The sequence below is a fragment of the Capricornis sumatraensis genome, chromosome 16 (genome assembly GCF_032405125.1).
Source record: "Capricornis sumatraensis isolate serow.1 chromosome 16, serow.2, whole genome shotgun sequence".
NCBI classification, from domain to species: domain Eukaryota; kingdom Metazoa; phylum Chordata; class Mammalia; order Artiodactyla; family Bovidae; genus Capricornis; species Capricornis sumatraensis.
This window is the reverse complement of record NC_091084.1, coordinates 64,226,616-64,233,480: the sequence shown is the minus strand read 5'-3', so window position 1 is coordinate 64,233,480 and position 6,865 is coordinate 64,226,616. Positions and strand designations below refer to the sequence as shown.

The following is a 6,865-nucleotide window of genomic DNA, read 5'->3' as shown; positions in this document are numbered from 1 at the left end:
TTTAGTTGCTGGGTCTGGAACATAAGTGCTTAAAATTCTGTCATGGTGATAAATGCTTCGAATTTTTCACGCATCCCTTCCTGTAAAGAACAAATCTTTATCTGGCCCGGGAAAGCAATGTCTAGAGTTCACAGTCCGGAGGGCAGCTGGCTTGCCTTGGGGCTGGCTGCCAAGCAAATCGGTGCCGCCTCCAAAATAACTCTGGGTCAAGTGGGTTAGGGACAGAGCTAGGAACGAAGGGAAGTGGGGCTCTTAAGGGGAAGTTGAGAACAGGAAATCCAGGGACCCAGTGCTGGGGTATCTCAGGTGAGTGTCTGAGACCAATAATTTAGTTGCCAAATTATTGCGCCCCCGTTTTACTCCCGAAATTTGGGGATTTAGCAATCATTTTAAACCTTTGGCACACATAATAAATATCTTTTTAGAAGGAGGGTGCCCGTTTAACAGATTATTAAATCAGAATCGTTTTTATATGGGAGTTAGCTTATTGGAAAAAGCTCCGACACGTAGTTCCTTCAAAATGCTTAGAAGAATACATACATATGGTTATTTCAAAAAACACTTGCTGAGCAACTGCGACCCTGGGCACCCCAGTTGAGTAGGTTAGACACAGGCTCCTACGATTTAGAAACTGGTGCCAGAATTGGCCTTTTTTATGAGCTCTCTCCCCCTGGTGGCAGTAAAACCCAGTCTCTGCACTGTTCAAGAAATTTCCTTTGTCATTTCTCTGGTGACTGCTGCTCACAGAGATAAGATACCATTTAGGAGGGGTTTCAGGTACCCAGCAGAGCAATTAGCTGTAATCTACCCCATACTGTGTAACTGAATGCACAAGTCCATCCTCACTACTTGGTAGATAAAATGCTCATCCTATTTGTGAAAACAAATCTTGACAAACACTAATATTGGATCTTTTGAAAAAGGCAGGTGACCTCAGTGACTACTTTGGTGATTTATATAACATTTCAGAGAATTATCTTTTCTGGTGAAATGCTCTTTTTTACTTGTCCACATTTTACACATTTTGGAGGCCTAATTCAAATTCCATCTTCATTGCTGGACAGATATTTCCAGGCTACACTGATATATTCCTTCTCTTCTCAGGCTTCCTGGATAGCTCAGCTGGTAAAGATTCAAGTTCCCCTGGAGACTACCCACTCGTTTTCTTGGGCTTCCCTGATGGCTCAGAGGGTGAAGAATCTGCCCGCAATGCAGGAGACTTGGGTTCAATCCCTGGGTTGGAAGATTCCTTGGAGGAGGACATGGCAACCACTCCAGTATTCTTGCATGGAGAATCCCCAGTGGACAGAGGAGCCTGGCAGGCTACAGTCCATGGGGTCGAAAAGAGTCAGACAGGACTGAGCAATTGAGCACACTACATTCCTTTTCTACAGATATATGGCATTTATCAAATACATTACTGTTTATGGCCCTGTTATAGCGATACTGCCTAATTATTTCGGCACACACATCTCGATTGCCCAACAAAGTTAGGAAACTGTCCAGGGCATATCTTACCCACTTAGATTTTTTTTCAGTGTCTGTCGTATTAGGCAGACAGAATATGTCTTATATAGTAATGATTATCCTCATTAAAATGCACAGGTTTTAAAAATATCAGCCTCATGCTTTTAAATTTAATGTTTAGGAACCTCTAGTTAAAGAAAAGCATTAAAAATGTCTTTCATATCATATCTAGAAGTATCACAGTTTCTGACATGAAATTTCACCCATCCCTTTAAAATGATTGTTACTGATTTTGTTATTTCATTTTTATTGATTATTTTTCATACTAATATGTCAAGTCAATATTATGTTTGGCATATAGGAAAACTTCACTTGGTCTAATTTGTCTAAACCAATTAAGAGATAGGAAACAGAACTGTTCTGGTGCAATCCTGTATAAACACACACACCACACCACACCACATGAAATCACCTCAAAACAAATAACCAGCACTACTGTTTTCTCTAGCAATGGAAACTAGAAATGTAAAAAAAAAATGATGAATACAAATCTCTTGGAGTTTTTGAAAAAAACTTTGTTATTGAGACAGAAATTTAGTGCCATTTTCCACAATTATCTGGGCTTCCCTGGTAGCTCAAACGGTAAAGAATCTGACTGCAATGAGGGAGATCCAGGTTTGATCCCTGAGTCAGGAAGACCCCCTGGAGGAGGACATGGCAACCCACTCCAGTATTCTTGCCTGGAGAATTCCATGGACAGAGCAGCAGGGTGGGCTCCATGGGGTCTCAAAGAGTTGGATACAACTGAGCAACTAACACATCACTATTAAAACATGGAAAGTGTAATTTTTAAATTTTCACTTCAAATTTTAGCTAAATCAGACTTCAGGCTCATTCTTAACCAAGGCTCACTCTCCCCAAATTTGCTGTAGTGGACTCTTTGTGTTTTAGGAGTTGTATCCCTCTCATATTCACTCCCATTTTCAGTGACCAAGTGGTTGGGGAAATGAGGAGGAGAGCATAGAAAACAGAAAGATTTTTTCCTTCTGTTTTCTAGAAAGGATCTGATAACACAATTTCTAAAGCTGACTGCTTGGCTTCCAGTCCACAACACTGAGTATTTCCCCCGTCTCGCTGCTTGTTACTCCTCGGTCCCCTTTCCTCTGACACCTCCTCTTTTCCCTGACTACTAATGATGTTCAGGTGTCCTAAGGTCTGTTAGACCTTTGTCCTCTTCTCTATCATTCACTCCATCAGCCAGTCTCAGGTTTAATATTTTTTTACTAGTACCTACCTTAGAGGCTTCCCTGGTGGCTCAGACAGTAAAGCATCTGCCTGCAGTGCGGGAGACCTGGGTTCGATTCCTGGGTTGGGAAGATCCCCTGGAGAAGGAAATGGCAATCCACTCCAGCACTCTTGCCTGGAAAATCCCATGGACAGAGGAGCCTGATAGGCTACAGTACATGGGGTCGCAAAGAGTCGGACATGACTGAGCAACTTCACTCACTTCACCTCAGAGGTACTATTATTTTTTTAATATTTGTTTATATATTTGGCTGTGCCAAGTCTTCGTTTCAGAGCTCCTGATCTTTAGGTGTGGCATTCGAACTCTTAATTGCAGCATATGGGATGTAGTTCTCCAACCTGGGATCAAACCCAGGCTCCCTCCATTGGGAGCGCAGTTTCAGCCACTGGACCACCAGGGAAGTCCCAGTCTCCTGTTTTTAAAAACTATTTGAAGGCTTCCCAAATTTTATCTCTACTGTAAACATTTCATTAAACCTGCAGCCTCATTTATCTGGCTGCCAGCTTTACATGTCCACTTGGATGTCCAATAAGCATCCCAAACTTAAGAAGTTCAAAACCAAACTCCTGCTCTTTCCCCTCAAAACCTCTTCCGTGCAGACTTTCTCCGGCTAGGTTAATAACAACCTCAGCTCTCTAGTAGCTCAAGCCAAAAATCTTGAAGTCATCCTTGACCACTATTGTTGTTGTTGCTGTTCAGTCGCTAAATTGTGTCCGACTGTTTGGGACCCCACGGACTGCAATATACCAGGCTTGCCTATCCTTCAGTATCTCGAAGAGTTTGATCAAATGCATGTGCATTGGGTCCATGATGCCATCCAACCGTCTCATCCTCTGTTGCTCCCTTCTCTGCTTGCCCTCAATCTTTCCCAGCACCAGGGGCTTTTCCAATGAGTCAGCTCCTCTCATCACAAGGCCAGAGTATTGGAGCTTCAGCTTTAGCGTCAGTCCTTCCAATGAATACTCAGGGCTGATTTCCTTTAGGATTGACTGGTTTGATCTCCTTGCAGTCCAAGGGACTCTCAAGAGTCTTCTCCAGCACCACAGTTAGAAAGAACCAATTCTTCGGCACCTCGCTTTCTTTATAATCCAACCCTCACATCCATAAATGATTATTGGAAAAAACCATAGCTCTATAACCCAATTTTTTGGGTAATCTGTTGGCTCTATTTTCAAACTATATCCAGAATATGACCATGTCCCACCCCTCCATTCCTGCTACTCTGGCCTGAATCATTATCATCTCTTACCTGGATTACTATGCTGTGCTTAGTCACTCAGTTGGTCTTACTCTTTGTGACCCCATAGATTGTACCCTGCCAGGCTCTTCTGTCCATGGAATTTCCCAAGCAAGAATTCTGGAGTGGGTTGCCATTTCCTTCTTCAGGGGATCTTGCTGACCCAGGAATCGAACCCGCATCTCCTGCGTTTCCTGCATTGACTGGTGGATTCTTTACCACTGAGCCACCTTGGAAGCCCCTCCAATATATATACTAACTTGTTTGTTTTCTTTTTTTTGTTTGTTTGTTTTGTATATATACTAACTTTTAAAAATCTCTGGTGTCTGTCTCTTCTTTCTCCCCCAGTATAAGCTCCATGTGAACAAAATTCATTGACATAATATCCTCAAGTGCCTAGAACAGTGTTTGGCACACAATAAGCACTCTGAATATTTGGGGGATTAAGATTGAAAAGTAGATTGCTCTTTGCTAGTCAGTTCTCTTATTTACGTTGCAGAATTGTCCCATAGGTTCCATTTTTACTTTTTCAGTATTTTTTCATTCCTGAAAGAAAAGAGATCTATTCAAGTCTAATATTTGCTTAAAAACAAAGGAAAGAGAACCTCCTTGGATCTCCACATTGTACACTGTCTTATTGTTGAGTACATCCTCTCCAGTCGTTAAGTAGGAGAGATCTTTAGTGTCAATTTGCATGACTGTGCTCATAATCCAACATCCTGAGTGTTTCCTTCTTGTGTCTGGTGAAATCACCCTACCGGGGTCAGCTTTCTAACTTCTTATTTGGCCCAAATACCATTCCATATAGTCGGCGTGGCTGTGTTCTGTGTCTTTCCTGCTGCAACTCCCTCCTAAGTGGGGAAATGCTGCTTCACCTGCTGGCTTATGTTTGGTGTGCGCGTGCTTGCCTTGAGGCCTTCCAACTCCTGTGGCTTTTAAAGGCCTTATAAATGTGGCCTTAAGTTGCACTTCTCCCCTGAAGTCTTGTGACATTCTTCTTTCTGCCATTTTTCCCCCCACTTTGGTGGAGTCTCGTGGCTTGTGAGATCCCAGTTCTCCAAGCAGGGGTTGAACACTGGGCCACAGCAGTCCTAACTGCTGGGCCACCAAGAACTCCCTTTCTGCCACTTCTTTATTCCACTGAATTAGAGGTTGATAGTTGGATTCTGCCAAGATCTCGTCTGTTTACTTACTATACCAACATCCTGTTTTTTTTGGAAGAGAAGTTGAATGTCATCTCTGGCGTGTTTGTCTTCAGTCTAGTCTTGTTCGATACTGAGAATTTTTTTTTAAGTTCGGAAAATTTGGATCCTATCTACTTATTGATGCAGACTTTTTTCCGTGGTTTTAAGTTCCTTTGACCTTTTCAGTCGTAATTTGGCAGCAGCCTGTTATAAATTGGTGCCTGGAAAGCCAAAGACTATATAATTTAATAATTGCTTGTAAGATGTGTACAAAAATTTTCCATCTCTTTTGCATTTGGCAATAAGCTTCCTAAATGATTTCATAATGTTGCTAGATTTAGAAACTGCTAGAATAGAACATCAGTGAGGCTTACATTTAAGGTTTAGAAAACTTGGGCTGACTACAGTTGTACCTGAGAGCCTTAAGCAGTACCCTCAACTTGTTACCACTCAGCTGCTTTTTTCCTGTGCTATCAAGATACTGCAGATATCGAATTATCGTCACTGCTTCAGGGATGTGTGGACAAAGAATGGTGCTGATATTTCAGTAAACGAAGATTGTCCCTTGCAGGACTTCCCTGGTGGTCCTGCCGTTAAGAATCTGCCTACCACTTCAGGGGACACAGATTTGATCTCTGGTCTAGGAAGACCCCACATGTTGTGGGCAACTAAGCCCATGCACCACAACTACTGAGCCATCTCTCCAGAGCCTGTGAGCCACAACTACTGAGCCAGAGTGCCCTAGAGCCCGTTCTGTGCAACGAGAAGCCACCACAACAAGCAGCCCAAGCACCGCAGCTAGAGAGTAGCCCCCGCTCACTGCAACTGGAGAAAGCCCATGCAGCAACGAAGACCCAAGGCAGTCAAAAATAATTAATTAATTACAAAAACTCACTTCTCATTCTGGTTATTTACTTATGGCCAAGCCATGTGGCCTGTGGCATCTTAGTTCTCCAACCAGGAATTGAACCCTGGCCCTCCGCAGTGAAAGGGCAAGGTGTCAGCCATTGGACTGCCAGGGAATTCCCATGAATATACTAAAAATTATTGAATTGTATGCTTTAAGGAAAAATTTTTCTGTACGTGAATTATATCTTAATAAAAAAGACTACTTTGGTGCTCGCTTCAGGAGCACATATACTAAAATTGGAACGATACAGAGAAGATTAGCATGGCCCCTGCGCAAGGATGACATGCAAATTCGTGAAGCGTTCCATATTTTTTCAAAAAACCTCGAATTGCCAAAGCAATCTTGAGAAATAAGAATGGAACTGGAGGAATCAACTTGCCTGGCTTCAGGCTCTACTACAAAGCCACAGTCATCAAAACAGTATGGTACTGGCACAAAGACAGACATATAGATCAATGGAACAAAAACAAAAGCCCAGAGATAAATCCACACACGTATGCACACCTTATCTTTGACAAAGGAGGCAAGAATATACAATGGAGTAAAGGCAATCTATTTAACAAGTGGTGCTGGGAAAACTGGTCAACCACTTGTAAAAGAATGAAACTAGATCACTTTCTAACACCGCACACAAAAATAAACTCAAAATGGATTAAAGATCTAAATGTAAGACCAGAAACTATAAAACTCCTAGAGGAGAACATAGGCAAAACACTCTCAGACATAAATCACAGCAGGATCCTCTATGATCCACCTCCCAG

General features: G+C 42.3%; 1 non-coding gene across 1 annotated transcript; it reads left to right on the top strand.

Annotated features, from left to right (window-relative positions):
• The first annotated feature begins 6,310 nt into the window (after nt 1-6,310).
• LOC138093313 (U6 spliceosomal RNA) lies at nt 6,311-6,417 on the top strand. The gene has a single exon (XR_011146047.1). It is a non-coding gene; the product is annotated as a U6 spliceosomal RNA (small nuclear RNA).
• Nucleotides 6,418-6,865: the final 448 nt, after the last annotated feature.